General features: G+C 41.0%; 1 protein-coding gene across 2 annotated transcripts in view; it reads right to left on the bottom strand.

Annotated features, from left to right (window-relative positions):
- ankrd11 (ankyrin repeat domain 11) overlaps positions 1–14,092 on the bottom strand; it is a 93,896-nt gene that overhangs the window by 29,719 nt on the left and 50,085 nt on the right. The window lies entirely within an intron of this gene.

The raw sequence follows: 14,092 nt of genomic DNA, 5'->3' as shown, positions 1-14,092 counted from the left end.
GGTAAAATGTACAACTTGTGACAGGTGAGTTTAAAAAGGCTAACACTCAAGACGATTGGGTTCCATGTCTGTCCACTTCTGGTTTTAGAGGGATTTATAACACTTGTTGGAAAGCTTTTATTGCACTTAACCTAACGAAATTGTCTCTTTCTCTGCTCCCCTCGCCTCTGTGTTTGTGTGGGAAGGACAGAGACTGTGGAGAGGCTAAGACACATGGGGTGAAACAGAAAGCAGAGAGAGACTGCTGCAGCCGAGGCTCTCACACCGAGTTCAAATGAAACAAGTGCACATAAATTAGGTAAATAATATATTTTTTTCTTTTTTTTGCATTGCGCCCACCTACCCTCAGGCTATGGCAGGGGAAAGATTGTAATTTATTGTAGACGTGTGCTACTCCAGCACACGTCTCTGGATTGCTAGTGTTTGCCTCAAACCTCTCACTAGCTACCAATGTGTTTTTATGTGGATGGGGACTGGACCATGTTTTCAATGTTCAGGTGTCATCCGTAGTTGTGAACCATTTTCTCCCTCTGTATTCCTCATTCTAATTAAAGATTAAGTGTAATGCTGCAAAAACTAGTTTTATTCCAACAGATCCAGAAGTCATCAGGCTAAGTATGTGGTCTTGACCTGACTTCAAGAATAACATTAGGCAAATTCTTGTGATTGTAATGTCAAATTTATACCATAAATTGTGTGTTTACCCAGTAGTGCCCATGGAAATCTATTGACATGTTATGCAGGAAAACGGTCTACAGGACAGCAGCAGCAGCTAACTAGCCTGTTTGGTGTGCAAATAAACCAGCCGGGCTTGGCTGCTGTATCCTGGCAACCAGAGCCCAGCTTGGCTGCTCAGTCCCTGACCTGGGCCCATTCACTTCATTATAAACCTGTGTAGGGAAAGAGGAGAGCAACACACACAAACATGTGTGCTAACACATACACAAGCACTCGGAGGAAAGCTGCATTATGCGAGACGAGAACTGTGTGCTTTCAAAAGCAGCAAGAAAAGAGCAGAATTGCTGTGTGCATAGCATTGAATCAAAGAACAGAGATTATCTATACTTCTGGAGGGTGGGGGCCAAGCTCCTCCACAAGTCTGCTTTTGGGAAACAGGAGGGTTTAGAATGCTAGCCTACCAACTTGTGTTTTAGTTTGTATTTCAGCAAAACAAAAGTTTTTGGGTTCAATAGTATGTCAATATTCGATTTATTTTCCTACTCAATAAAATGTCCTTATGGTTAAATATCGATATGAGCGGCAGGTGAAACACAAGGGCATTTGGAAATGACAAAAATATATTTGAAATGTGAGTAAGTGGGAGTGGTTCCATTATCCATAAGGCTCTAGCCAGACAGCAAGAGAGGAGTGAGATGTGGGGAGGAATCCAATCACTTGTTCTGATTTCCTATTCTGAGCACGTTCACTCTCCCTTATACCTCTCTGTTCCATCCAATAAGAGCTCTGTGCTTACTGCCTGCCTGCCTGCCAGTCTGGTAAATCATACCGTCTTTGCCAGTGACCTCACTAAGATAGTTGCAGGCCTGTATATATAGATGTATATAGATATAGATATATAACATTATATGTATAAGTGCAGCTAGGCTACAGGAAAGGCCAGAGACAATCTAGTGCTTTTTTAGCTCTCTCCTCTCCAATCCCTCAGCTTCATCAGTGCTCTGACTCATTCTCATTTCTTCCCCCTCTCCTCTCTGAGTACTTCTCTCTCATCTGCCTCTCTTTTTATTCTCAATCTCTCCCTCTCTCCTCTCACTGGCAAAAGCCTGACATTGCCACAGCAACGTGTCAGCGCGCACGCGCACGCGCACACACACACACACACACACACACACACACACACACACACACACACACACACACACACACACACACACACGGAAAGCCTGTTGCCTAGCAACTCAAGGATGAGACAGATGCAGGGCTATCAGAGAAGCTAGTGAAATTGCTGTGAACGGAGAGAGGGAACCAATTGATAAAAGAGTGCCTCTACGTTTCAACCTCAACCAACAAGGATTCAATCACTTTATGACCTTTGGATCACCGTCTGACCAAACCGAGCTGTTTCACTCATTCACAGCCTCCTATGTGCTGACAAATGTCATTTCTAACATAGATACTACAGAAATACACAGTTAGTGGCATGGAGTCACAATGCATGACAATTTGTACAATGCAAAATAGCAGAACGGTCCTAAAAACATTAGAACTGGAGTAATCACACCATGCAGCAGGGAAATCAGTGAAAGATTGCAAAACAACCAGCACCACCACAAACACAACAACAAAAATGACACTTCAAACATCAGCTGAAGCCACATTATCTGCTCCAGTTCTCTGGATAACTCGGCCTTATTTTCACATGCCCAACCCCCTGACTGTGCGGTTGTCAAGCAGGAGTGATGGAAAGAACAGCAGCATGTTTGGTTGACCCATCTTTCCATGCAGGGAATGTACTCAGGCTGATTAGGATCATAATCACACAGCAAAGCACAAAATGCACCAAAATAGCAAGTTTATCTTTAAGTGTCCTAGTTACCAGACACGATTCTTTACAAGGGGGACTCCAGTTAAATATTGTTTTGCACAAGCTAATTCTCTTCCTGTGGCTGGAAGAAAATGCTGTATTAAGTTACTGCTAATGCAAATAGAACATTTCCTACTGTTGTGGTCTCACGCTAAAAGCATGCAAGTGGCAAAACACAAGTTTTCTTATTATGAAGTAGTCACAGGAAAGGCAATGTGATGGTGAGCTTAGCACTTGACAAATCGTTCATCCAAAATTAATCTACAAAACATTTATTGTTGGCATTTTTTTGACAGTGGATCAGTGTGAAATATTGCAGGGAGTAATGAAACAAGGTGGAGCAGCCACAGTGAGCTGTTAGTCAAAGAGCTTCAAGCGACATGCTGCACAACTCCGACTTCTCAGAGACGTAAACAACAACTTTCTCTGTGCGCTGCTCTTTGCAGACTCATAGGTCTGCAGCAAAACATCAGATCACAGCTGCTCATAGAATGAAGGAAAAAAGGCCAATTATAACTTGACTTCTTGAATAAAATCACAATAGTTCACCAAATCAACCTGAGCTTAAATCTTCGAAACTGCCACTTTAAGTTACACCCACACAAAATATAATTACTGATGCCATGTAGACTAAGTCCTGCAAGCTTTCAAATCGAAACCCTTATCACCTTTCTACATCACATATGCAAATCAAATTATGCCTTGTATGAAGTTCAAAACAAAATTCAATGGCTCAACATGAAGACAGAGCCCCTCTCTCAAAACAGAACTATTATAACTCATATTTTGAAAGACAAAATATGAATTAATATGGCTTTCTCGCACTGGAGCCACGTCGTTGCGTCTTTGTGCACTTGTACAGTCCTATATGTGCTTATTATCATCGCTGGCATAAAAAGCAATGTCTTTTCTACAATGAAAGAAGGGTGTCAGGTTTGGCTACATTTAGTCAGAATTAGTCAACGTAACACCTGAAGCAAGAACATTAACTGCAACGAAAAAAACATCTCAAACACGATGAAACATTCTGCTCCAGCACAGAAGGAATGTAAAACAACATATAATGAGTACCAGTCATTTGAATGGATTAAAGAAATGATCAGTGGTGGCTCTTCACAGTTATGTAAACCAAACAGAAACATACGACATACTGATTTTATATCTCAGACTGAAATGTAGTTAAAATAAAAATAATTCACGGGATTCCAAACTTACTAAATCCTGAACACAGATTACACCTCTGGTGAAGTATTACAGATCTCGACCGTACCTACATAAAAACTAAATTATCTGGTGAATAAATCACCAACCAATTATGCTTTCTAAAAACTATGTTAGAAATATTTTGATGCCTACAAAAGGTCATGCAATAGTGTAACATTGACAAATAGGGAACATAGGACAATGCATAGGTAATGTTTATGCCTTGAATAAAAGATAAATTTAAACCTCCAAATCCTGAACATGATATCATCAACAACTTTAGTTACCAACTCAAATAAGTATGTATACCAATAAAGCAGTAAAGCAAGATTCAATAAAAGCGAGATGTGATCAGCAAAATTATAACAATAATGAACTCTGCAAATAGCTGATTAGTCATCTGCAGATGGTTAATGGTTATATTCTTTCCAGAGTAAGAGTAATGGACATCATAATATACAATACACAGATTTAAACGAAAAGTAAAAAATTACCCATACAACTCCCAGGTCCTATTCATAAAGACAGAAACATGTACTACATCTTAATGTGATTTAAGGCACCAGGGGTTACCAGCACAGCCTGAAGTGCTGTCCCATTCCTCATACAGCATTTGCAGCCTCTTGCATTCAGGCTCTTACACTAATCATACCAGTGACGTCAATTAAAGACTGAGTGTTCGCTGCTTATAGCTTAAGGCAGACACTGGAGGGGAAGCACAGCTTTACAACACGGCCATGCTTTGGGGTTTCTTTGTGAAGTACAAAAGTCTCAGTTCTGGTTTCACCACTGTAGTGACAGCTAGCAACAAGCTTTCCAAAAATAATTTCACATATGTTATCTCCATTCAACATTTTATTATGAAACTAAAAGGGCTCAAGGCCAATTCACTGACTTGTTGTTTTTGTCGTACAGACTAGACAGTAAGGAACGAGCTATTGCTCCAAGTAATGCTTAAGATATAACATTTACAGGAGGACAACCATTTATGACATCATAATTTAGATTTTGTTCAGGAAGTACTAATTAGAATGGCACTCAGTAGAGCGCAAACCCCAGCCAAGGCATGCACCAATTTGCACACTTATAGAAATCAGTGCCTGTTTTCATCAGGATGCACAAATTATCCCCTGGGAAAAGAGTGAAAATGTTCCTGGAACCGCATCAAAATTTACCGGGTTCTTCTCTGACTCATACCACATCCTTCCACTAAGTTTCGTGGTAAATTATCCTTTAGGTTTTGTGTAATCATTCTTACAATCAAACAAACCAACCAACAACAAACAAATGGACAGGGGTGAAAACTGTCTTGATGGAGGTAATAAATATTTATATATAAGTATTTCAAGAATTTAGATCCATTCCATTCCAATGTTGAACTTTGTTTAAATTTTCAACTTATAATAAATAAACTTGAGGCATATTTGTTCAAATTTAATCTAAAATGTGTGCTCAGTCACCAATTGAAATCATGAAAATGTCACATTTTTGTAAACTATTCAACACAGCTGGAGAATGAGGTAGAGCTGGTATGTGCAAGAGGTCCCATTCCTTATTGAACTCAGAGAATGATGGTTATATGGTAAATGCTTTAGCTTCCTGAGCCACTCAATCAGTTTGTGATTGTACAGTGTGCAATATGTTAAAATGTGTTTGTGTGTTCATCTGATCTAGATCATTATGCGCCAGCAAGAGACTGACAGAGAAGATAAATGATTGATTGTGTGTGCCCGTTGGAGGAAACATGAATGAGCGTGTGTTCAAGCAAGTGTGTATGGTCGTAGAATGTGAGGCACGACGACTAGATCTACATTAATTAAGGATTACGTGAGGAGGTAAAAATAAATGCAGAGCGCAGGGAGAAAGCCTGGATGGATAATGAACAGTGAGAGAGAGGCAAAGCAAGAGAGGCACAGAGGGTGGATATGACCTTTCCACAGATGAGCATCATAATGTCTCTCACACACATGCAAACAAACACAGACTGATGTAGAAACCGCCAACATCTGAAAAGCATCCCACTTTTGAAACAAACTGTATGCCGTGATGCAACCCTGATAAAACCATAGCAGTTTTAAGTAGAACACATGCAAAAACACTGTTTGTAGCAGCTGTAAGTTCCTTCTGTTGCAGGCCTAACTACATGTGATGCCCATTTTTATCTCCTTGCTATTTGTTGCTATTTTTGTTTCATTACAATGGCTAATTGCCTCTTGTACATTTAAACGTACACTTGTTTTGCTCAAGCACTTATAGCTCTCTCCTTCTTTTATTGACTTTCTCACTAATTGCTCCTATTTGTCGTCACGTGAGAACAAGACATGAGCTCATTCACTGTGGTAGACAGTGAAATGACCTAGGACATGTATAACCAAACATTTTCCAGAGTTGATTTGTGAGAGGCAGAAGGTCCATTCAGTGTTAAACATTATCCCTTATCGTTAAGATATTCTGCAAGAACGTGGCAGCACATTGACGGAATCGCACCAGTGTTCCTGTTGGTAACCTTTCTCTGTGACATCAAAAAATTAACACAACCAATGATGATGCTTCTTAAGCGTGATAGACGAAAAAAAAAAAAAAATAGCGGAGCCCCACATGTAGAAGACAACGACGAATGTGTCAAGAGAGTTTTTGGTGTTAAGAGCAGACACCAGTGTCTTGTGTTAAGAAAATCACGTGATCTCTGGAGCGGAATTAATACTCCATGCTCCACCTCTTGCCTGAATACTGCTGAGGATTTGATGCTGTTGTGAACGTGTCTGTGCAGAGAACCTCCTACTGTGTTGTGCATGTGTGAAAAGCAAACTGCAGGTAAACTCTGCACCAATTCTCCTGATTTTACCTGTATGTCAAGCTTGAAAATGGCCTTAGCTACTTGCATACAAAGCAGGTTGAGCGACCAACACATCTCTCTTCACTTTCAGTAATGATTATACTGCAATCTGAGCTAATGTACATACTTTATGGTTGATTACAGTAACATGCTAGTGCTTCTCTCAAACACCTGGACAGACCCACTACAAACAAAAACCCTCTTAGACATTCCCACATTTCTTCTGAATTCATTTTTATTTGTCCTCAAAAAATTTTCCCTTATTCACTGAGTTTATTTTCCTTACTGCTGGTTTCGGCAGCTGCAGTGTAACGTATGCATTGTCAATTTGTTGAGGGAGAAAGTACAAGCACTTGTTTGGATGCAGGTGACATCCCTGATGAAAATGCAGGAGAATAGTTGTCATTTACAAATGAGATTGTGCCGAGGTATGAATTGATATTACACTTTTACGATTAATCGTGCAGCCCTATTAAAACATTCTGCCGCACTGCTTTCTGTTATTACACAGGGATCAGAAGGAGGGACGGGCAGCTGACTTATGAAGACAGAGGAGAAGGAGAACAAACAGAGATTAGAAGAAGCAGACTGACAGCCAGACAAGCAACCTGATGCCTACAATGACAGAGGAAGGCTGGCAGAGCCAGAACAGAATGAACACGCATACAGCTACAGTAACAACCATTCCAAATGGAGCCTCACTGGCTGGGCCTAGGAATCTCACACACACACACACACACACACACACACACACACACACACACACACACACACACACACACACACACACACACACACACACACACACACACACACACACACACACACACACACACACACACACACACACACACACACACACACACACACACACAGTAGCTGGGGACCAAACAGAATGTTAATGCTGTCCTGGTGCAGAGGGGTGGAGGGACGCAGGATCCCAGATGAATTATAAATCACTGGGCAGGGCCGGATTGAGGGATGGAGGGATGAAAGACCTGCTACTGCAGAGCACAGCCAGCTGAGGGCCGGGGCGGTGCCTGCTTAAAAAGGGGGCAGGGATGCCAAATTGAGGCAACTGAGAATATGTGCATATTCCTAATAAGAATTTGCATGTTAACATTTTTCAGGGTGTTTGTGTGTGAAAACATGTTCTTGAAACTACAAGAAGCAAAATGTGTGTGTAGTGGATGCCACTTAAAAGTCTTTGACAAGCTCAGTCATTATGTCACGATGAACAGATAAATATGCCACTTGGTAAACAAGGTATGTTTCAATCGTGTAATCTAGAGTAGGAGCTTACAAATCAGCAGTCTCTGGTCATGTATGTGTAGCAGGAATTCTTGGGTGCGATTTTTTTCCACAACAAACTGCTGGGAGTTCTTTGCAGCTAGGGAGAAAATTTACCGTATTTGCATGTCAATTCAATAAAATTGGTGTTCTTTTAGGATGGAGCAAGTACCAGTGTCACAACAGTCGTTGTTGCATTTTGGGTAGTATGTAGCCTTAATGTTGTTAGGCTAGTAAATTTATTTTTTAAGTTCATCGACAGTGGGTCTGTCAGAGTTAATCAGCCTTACACTGTAAGTGTTTGGTTAGCGGCAGGAGTTTCTGAAGGCTGGTGTAACGTGTTCGGCTGCCACAGAGGAAATTAATTTATCAGTGCGAATGAGTTCTGAGTGTCTTTATTGACATTAGATGACATAACTTAACTAATAGATCAAATCTGTGAAACAGACAAGAAATACTTCTGTCACGCATCATGTCTTTAAAAAAGACAAAAGAAAAAGAATTATAGGTAAGAAATTGTCAGGGAAAATAATTACGTGAGACGACTTGCAGATATGCAATATCTAAAAAATTCACAGTGAATATGTGCCATGAACAAAGAACGCGCAGGCAAATATATAAACTTGGAAAAACAACATAGATTTGAGAGCTTTTGGTGTCAACGACCTCATATGCTATAAACAAAAACATAGTGCTGTTCACAGCAGAATTTATACGACGTGTCCAGCCCCTAGCATGCTTTAGCCAGACATAACCCCTCTCCTGTCCCGGAAACTGTCCGGTTGTGGTAAATGCGACTGACCCAGACAATCTCCTGCTGAATTTTATAAATGTGAAAGACCAATGTCTGGACCCAATTTTCCTGACATTTTAGGGAGTTGATGTCTGAAAACTGTTTTTGTTGGCATATTTCACTTTCCTTCTTGCTAATTTTGGTTGCCATCAAGCTTAGCTTAGTTTAGCTTACTTAAGCCTCACCTTAACCACAGTAAAGTAAATATTGATGAAGAACAAATACAACAAACAGGAAGGCAAGACATGCAAACAACTGACCAGGTAGGGTCTGTAGCAGGCCACACTCCCTTATAATGGAACAATCAATAACCTCATCAAGTGGAACAAAAAGGCTCCAATTAGTGGTTTGAGGAAAGGGCCTTTGAGGATACCTTGAATGGTCATCGATGAGGCCACAGAGCACCTACATCACTATATTCTATCACCAGCACTGAGACTAGATATGAAATAAAGCCCTGAAATCATCAATCATCATCAACATGGCTTGGAGGGAACCATGTATTGTATTACGACAATGGGGTTCTCCAGTCAAGTCAGGTAAAAACTCAACCTTATGATCTCTTAAACTATTGCCATTACGATTTGGACTTTTCCAAACCAGTTAAGGAGTAGTGGAATAAATAAAGATACCATCCCTCACTCTGGACTACCAAGACTAGTTCTGACCCCAAACCAGCAACTTGATCAATAGACTATTATGAAGAAACAATGGCTCCTATCTAATAGCAAGACCTAATGCTTAAGCCAAGCAGCACAACCCAGTTTACATGCAGTTTTGAATTATCATCCCTTTATCTCTTCGTGTAAGTGTGTGTCTCAGTCTTCGTGTCTAGAGAGTGTGTATGTGTGAATGTGTACAGACTATTTTCGTCAGGAATGGAAACGGCAATAACTGAAAGAGGCACTACCCTGAGGGAATTATTCTGCTGGTGCTCACAAGGTATCACTTCTTAACATCTGAACCTGCAAACGGATGTGCACAAACATACAACACACGCACACACTTCCAGCCAGACAAAAGCTATCAACATATGTATGCAATTTAGCCAATTAAAGCTTTACCCCATAACCCTGTGCTGCCCTACCGCAGAGGCAGTACACACTGTTTTCATGAGAGGAGTAAAAAGATAACTAGAAAGAAGATGAGAATGATGTATAAACGGAGAACGGCAGTGGCTTTCATTGCTTGGGCCACTTTCCTGTTAAATTTTAAGGCCACTAACGACACAAAACTTTAACATGAATTAAGCACCAATGCGGTCCTGTAATTATGGTTTGCATTAACTGTTTGCTTGGTGGCAAGTTCCGTTGTGTCTTAAGCAGTGATAAACACGTTATATTGCAGCTTTTAAAGCAAATGTTTATGCAAGTATGGGAAAATGCATGAATGTGAAGATTAACATTATCTAACTGAGAAACAAGAGAACAATAGTAGACAAGAAATGTCTGCACACCAGTTGATGCTCCCAGAAATTACCACCCAGGTAAAGTTTGGGGCCTATATATAATATATTTTAAAATGAATTGTTGAGGCAAATAAAGATTTTGGATTATATGTAAATGATTAATGTCTAGGGATTATTGATTGTTAGTATCCGCATCCTTAGTAAGGACGAAAACTTAATAAGAATGTGTGTGTACACAATTTCTGGAGTTTTTAAGTGTGTAGAAACCAATGCACAGTAGTAGGTAGAAAACCACTTGGTCATCTCAGCAGCATTTATAAAGCTGAACAAAGACTTTAAGCATAAATAATATAAGCACTTTCCATGGAAAATGAAGGTAGATGAAATAAATCAAGTATGATGTAGGAGTAATTATGAGGAAAAAATGCAAACTATAGTTAAGAAGAGAGATTACAAATGACATGCAAAATAAGGTTATGAGGAGGAGGAGGAAGGAGAGCCGATTCAAAACTAGTGTAGAAGATACTGCGTTTTGTTTCCCATTCAAGTGACCAGAGGGAGCTCTTATGCAGCCCAAACCACTCAGAGACCTTTGGGTGCTCTTATAAAACTGCCAAACACACTGATCTTCTCACTTCTCTCCCAGCCATCCCCTACCCCCACACTCCAAGTCTGGAATTTCCTGTTGATGGCCCAGTGCAAACGCCCACTCTCTTATGGAAAAGTTACTTTGAAGATGAGCATGAAAGACAGAGGGAGAAAACTACTGAATAGAAATGCATGTCATAATGGTGCCTTCTGGCAAAATCTGGAAAGTTTACACTGCTGGCACACTTAACCATTTACCCATGCCAGAGAGACGGACTGCTACTAAAATTACACCAGTGGAAAATACACAAGTGCATTTAGAGAGAAGTTGCTGACAAGGCTATAAAAGGAGGTTGATAATAATGACAGCATATTAGACAGGAAGGCAAAGATGGACTGCATGTCACTGTACTGGACAGGATTTCACAGAATTTGAAGCTGTCCCAGTCTTTGTTTGGGATTGATCCATGGACAGAGGTTGTTGAAGGACTCACTTATCAATAGAGATTCTGATACCAGCATTGGAAAATTCTCAAATACTGCCGAAACGGCCGGTTGGGCACTGGCAAGTACGTTTCATGGGGTGGCACTACTAATAAGGTGGCTGCTCTTTCACTGTTATTTTAAGGTAGTAGTTGTGTATTCCTAGATTTATTTATTTGTGTACTTTTTCCAGTTATGACTGTCAAACTAGATAATAAAGGAACTTCTTTGGTCATTTTCTCTGTGTTTTTGTTTTCCAAAGTGTTTAACCTGAGCCAGGCCATACAGCAATAAAAGCAATTATCGCTTCGATACAGGGTTAGTAGCATAGCGATGTTGAAAATGGATTATATAAGTTTGTTATTTAAATGCATTGGTATCAGATCGGTATAAGCCAATGACCAAGTACAGGTCGGTATCGGGAATGGGGAAATGGTATGGGACATCCCAACTTATCAAGCCATAGTTTCTGGTCTTAGTAGTACTGGAGTGACTGGAAGATGGGACCGTGATGGGATATTTCAGGGGACAAGGGGTGCACAGAGGCTGGGGAGAAGGGACAGATGATACAGGTGTGTGAATGTAAAGCCCCAAAACTCAGCCTTCTCAGGTTTCCTTCACAAAGCTTTACTTTTACCATGGTACACCCAACCCCCCCCTCCTCATCTTGCACACAGATGCACAAGCCTCTTCAGCCTCTCCTTATTGTGCTCGCCTGGCGATTTAAATTTGCTCCCAGCATGTCCCTTTATGTTATGGCATAATGTAGCGCGTATCGGTTGACCACCATTAAGACCACTAGACACACTCTTAACTGTCAGTCCTCACTGTATGTGATGTAATATTGGACTGTTTTCAGGGAGCACTGTTGGGGGTGGGGGGTTGCTGGGCATTGTGTTTTTTCCTTCACCCCTCCTTCTGTTTTTGTTCGGTTGAGTGACTCATCAAAAAAAGCCCCTGTGCACTCCTTTATATCCATCTAAGGTCTGGCCAATATGAAAGCAGCCCTGGAGAGAGGAGCACAAAAGGATACACATGTGACACGCTAAGGCCTTTTGGGATCTGGGTCAGAATAGTGAGCTGGTCCTCAAAGCCTGGCCTTCACTAGTAAACGCCTCTGACAGACTGTAGCCCTTGGCAGTTTCACCATACACACACGCGCACACGCACGCACGCACGCACGCACGCACACGCGCACACGCAGATGATGTTAATACATTCAGCATAGTTTGGTCTCATCTGCTAACTTCAAATATAAATGCCAAAAGAACGATTTATCCTCTTTGACAGTGCAGACGCATGCATGTAAGCACACATACATGTCAAGAGGCCTTGGCGTTTATGGGGGTGGTTCTTCAGTGGCAGTGCGGAGAAGCAGAAGGCAGCATTCATATGCAGATACTCTGCCATGTGTTGAAGGAGCACAAAAAAAGGGGCTTCCCTCTGAACTGCAACCCCTCACAAGGACGAAGCACACAAATAGTGAGCTAACCAGTCAACAGGTAGCCGGCTGGAGGAGTAGTAAAAGCGAGCACCAGCAACAGATGTGCAGCGTGCACTGGCCTGGATTTAACCCAATTGGATTGCTAACATGGTCACGCAATGGATGTGGGCTTAAAAACAGGGAACATATGTAAAATCTATCTAAAATAGTACACAATGTGCATGGATGAATAAAGAATCAGAATAAAATATTTTCAAATGTGAAAACCTGCCTATAAGTAAGACAAAAAAAGAAATAGGAAAATGTTTAACTTAACTCTTAGCCACAAACCTGGAAATAGGCCTAAGCATTTACTTTCTGACACAGCACAATGTTAAATCTGATTGCTGTAGCATCTAGGTCAGAGAAAATGCAGAGGAGAAACAAGCAGGACTGTTTTTTTTTTGTATTTGCTTCGAAGAAAGAAATCTGTATATTGCAGCTGAAAGCAATGATTGTTACAAGCAAACAAACTACAGAATTAACGCTAAAAACCTACAGTATAAATTCAACAGAAAAAACATTTCAAACATAAAATGGTCGTCTGCAACTCCCTTGCTTGCACACTCTGTCAAACACTTCTCTTACACAATGATGAACGTGAGAGGGCTCAAGATAGAGCAACTGAGCAGGGATCCGGCTTTTGAAGCATAAAGGAGTGAGTCATGATGACCTACATAGGCTGTGGGGAGAGAGAGTGAGAGAGAAAGAGAAGGGGGTGGGGGATAAGAGAGATTCCTTCTGCATATCAAAGTGTTTACTTGGCTCTGCATGTGCCTGCTCTCTGGGAGGGAGGGAACAGGAAAAAGGAAAGCAAGAGGGGGGTAGATAACGATAGGATGGAAAAGAAAATTAGGGGACAGGAAAGAAGGAGTTAAATAATACAAAGGCTGTCACAGTTGTGGTCTCTCTTGATCTCTACACTTCATGACAAACACACAAAATCCAGCCATCAAATTTCATAAAACCTACACGAAAAGCAAAAAGCACAGCGTGCTGGATAATCACAGACTCGCAGTATTCATGCTGGCGGACAGTCCAACATTATATTTCTACTGCATATTAAATCGACATAAAAAAAAAATACAGATTCAAATGTTTATGGTGTGAGTGCAGTGTCTCCATGATATCTCACTCCCATACCAAGGAGACCAGCAACATTCCTGGCTGATCAATAAGCGCAGCAAAGGGATCTAGTTGCCTTTGAAGCCAAGCCGTGGATCTGGTTTCCTAATTACCTCCACCGCTGCACCCTGTTTCTTCCCCTCTTTTGTCTCACCCACAAATTTCCTAATACAATGGAGCAGTTTTCACACTACAAGACGACCTGGGCTGAATCGGCCCGATGAGGGGAAGAGAGCATGAGCAGTGTCGGTGATAAGCAAAGTTAAGGCAAAGCAAAAGGAGAACAAGGAAAAGTGGTAAAACAAAGGGAAAAGCTATCACTCTGAAAATGCAAGACT

This window comes from Hippoglossus hippoglossus, chromosome 3, assembly GCF_009819705.1.
Source record: "Hippoglossus hippoglossus isolate fHipHip1 chromosome 3, fHipHip1.pri, whole genome shotgun sequence".
In the NCBI taxonomy this organism is placed as follows: domain Eukaryota; kingdom Metazoa; phylum Chordata; class Actinopteri; order Pleuronectiformes; family Pleuronectidae; genus Hippoglossus; species Hippoglossus hippoglossus.
The sequence above is the reverse complement of the archived record's forward strand: the minus strand, read 5'-3'. Positions and strand labels throughout refer to the sequence as shown.